This window comes from Callorhinus ursinus, unplaced genomic scaffold, assembly GCF_003265705.2.
Source record: "Callorhinus ursinus isolate GAN/ISIS: 27379988/994484 unplaced genomic scaffold, GSC_fseal_2.0 scaffold47, whole genome shotgun sequence".
NCBI lineage: Eukaryota > Metazoa > Chordata > Mammalia > Carnivora > Otariidae > Callorhinus > Callorhinus ursinus.
This window is the reverse complement of record NW_027397109.1, coordinates 3,715,157-3,718,264: the sequence shown is the minus strand read 5'-3', so window position 1 is coordinate 3,718,264 and position 3,108 is coordinate 3,715,157.

Sequence of the window (3,108 nt, the reverse complement as noted above, 5' to 3'; positions counted from 1 at the left end):
AAGATGCCAAAAAGTATACTCATATATTAATAACATGTAAAATCAAACAGATTTGGTGTGTGCGCATTTGTGTGTATTTTGTGTGTATCTTAAAGGTAAAATTCTCCCAAAGCTAACACCTTAAGGGAAACAAACAGTATCATTGTGAATCCAAGAAATCATGGCTTTGAGTTGAGAGGAACAATTTAATGTTCTCTCATGGTAGGCATGCTCAACCCCAGGGCCTTTGCACATATCATTGCCTTTGTCTGGAATGTTCTCTTTTCCCAAGTATCCTATGGCTCCTGTCCTCACTTTATTCAGATCTTCACTCACCTTGTCAGTGAGATCTTCCCTTGTCACGCATCTAAATGTTACCTATCCCACCCCTAATAGTTCCTATCCCCTTATCTGCCTTTATTTTTTTTCCCTTAGCACTTACTGTTGTCTAACATACTGTATATTTTATGTAAATTTTTTTTCACTGTTTGTCTCCAAAACAGAATTTAACTTTCTCATGAACAGGAATTTTAGTCTTAATCTATCTATCTATCTATCTATCTATCTATCTATCTATCTATCTATCATCTATCATCTATCTATATCACCAATAACTCAATAAATATTTGTCAAATGAAAAAAGATGAGTGAATGCTATTTTCAAAGTAAGAACTAACCATCATTGGAAGACCAATAGTTTTGGTTAAAGTGAATTTTTGTTTCAATTTTTTAAAAGATTTTATCCATCTATTTTAGACAGAGAGAGAGGGGAGAGGAGCAGAGGGGGAGGGAGAGGGCAAAGGAGAGAACCCTCAAGCAGACTCTGCACTGAGCATGGAGCCTGACACAGGGCTTGATCCCATGACTCTGAGATCATGACCCAAACTGAAACCAAGAGCCGGAAACCCACCTGACTGAACCACCCAGGTGCCCCTGTTTAGAGTAAATTTAAGACAAGTATTTTCTTTTTTTTTCTTTTAAAGATTTTATTTATTTATTTGAGAGACAGAGAGAATGAGAGAGAAAGCACATGAGATGGGGGGGGTCAGAGGGAGAAGCGGACTCCCTGCTGAGCAGGGAGCCCGATGCGGGACTCGATCCAGGGACTCCAGGATCATGACCTGAGCCGAAGGCAGTCGCTTAACCAACTGAGCCACCCAGGTGCCCAAGACAAGTATTTTCTATAAGCTCATTGGAAATAATACAAAATAAACTAATTTTGTTGTCAAGCATTAAGGAGATATTTTCAAAAATTGTCACAAAATACTCCAGTATTAAACCTTATATATCACGGTGTCACATTAGTAAGTTTTGTACATATTTTGTCATTACGTAAATAAATAAACAAATATATGCTTTTAAAGGATTAGAGGTGGTATGAACAATTTTCAGAAACCCTATGAAAGGTGGCTTCCACTGAAAAAAATTGTGATAATTTGGCCAATCTCAATGAGAGTAAATTACAGATAAGATAGCTTACATCTTTAAAACAGGAGGAGGTCTATAATGATATTGGAAATAAAGTACTTTTTTTAAAAAAGATTTTATTTATTTATTTGAGAGAGAGAATGAGAGAGAGAGAGAGCACATGAGAGAGGGGCAGAGGGAGAAGCAGGCTCCCCGCCGAGCAGGGATCCTGATGCGGGACTCGATCCCGGGACTCCAGGATCATGACCCAAGCCGAAGGCAGTCGCGCAACCAACTGAGCCACCCAGATGCCCGTAAAGTAAGTATCTTTACTCTGTAAATAACTAGTAGTCTAGTTAGTGTGACTGTATTCAAGGGGGAAAACTCTTTTCAACTTTTAAGTGCCTGTAACTACCGGTCAATGCCCTTGCTTTGTAATGTAAGACTAGGATTCTGCAGATCACATTGCTTTTCAGCCAGCTGCCTTCAGCCGTGGGTAAATGGGTCCTGGAGAGAGCCTGCCGAGCTGATGGAGTGAGCCCTGCCTGGGCTCCTTTATTTTTTGTTCCTGTGGCTTTTGTATCTGGTTCCTTTTCTTGCCCTGGAAGTTCCGGTTGATTGAAGTTTACATTTTTTTTTTTCTTTTCTTTTTTTTTTTTTTTTTTCTCATATGTGCAGAATCCACTTCATGGCATTTCCAGATCACCAGTTGGCCAGCACCATCTCCTGAGATGTCTGGGTCCAGGCACTGGAGACCCATCCTCTGAGCTACGTCTTCCGGTTGTTCCTTTGTGATATGTTGGAGTTCTCTTTTTGCCCTAGTTAGTTAACAACCTTTTACTTAGTTAATATCTTTTTCGTTGTTGTTGTATATTAAATTCTTTAAAGGAACTGTCGTGATTCTGTCTTCTGACTGGTCCCTCACTGACACATCTCGTCCATTTCTACTCCTTGTACAAGGTAACAGAAGTATACGCCCTTGGTGGATTGTTCCTTTTATCTATATTAAAAGCATTCCTTTCAACATTTTTTGCTGGTCCTAGGACTTTGGTCTCCATTCCCATTCTTTGCGCCACCTCCATTCCTCACTGTCTTACAGGGGGGCTGACATGTGCAGGCTGCACTTCCCAGGCTCCTTGGTTGACTGGCTTTCAGATGGGTTTGGCCAGCGAGAGGCTGTGGAGGGAGATAAAACTGTGGAGGAACAGAAAAGCCAGGGTACTTATCCCCCTTGCTTTCTGCCTCCTGTCTTGGCTGCATTTCCTTGTGACTCTACCTTCTGCCCGGCAGTGATGCTGGCACCCCCAGGCACTGGAGACATGGCCTCCTTCCCGGGGTCACCACACCCTCTCCCCTTACTGATATCTCGGCAGCTCCACTCCTATAAATAGTTCTCTGCCCTACATTCCTACTACTGAAAATCCTTGCAGTGGTTTCTGTTTCCCTGGTTAGACCTGAGTAAAACACCATTTTGTGCCTTCTAACTTGTCTGGTATGGATGTTGCCATTTATTTTCCTTCTTGTTCTTATTTACCTGGCATATCTTACCAGCCACACAGCACATATTTCGGTGTTACCGCTTTTCTTTCTTTCTTTTTTTTTTTTTTAACAATTTAAAAACCTTTAAAGGTGTAAGAGAAAAACCAGGTTTTTTTTTTTTAAAAAAAAAAAAACTTTTTTAATTAAAAAAAAAATAAAAACAATAAAAAAATTAAAAAAAAA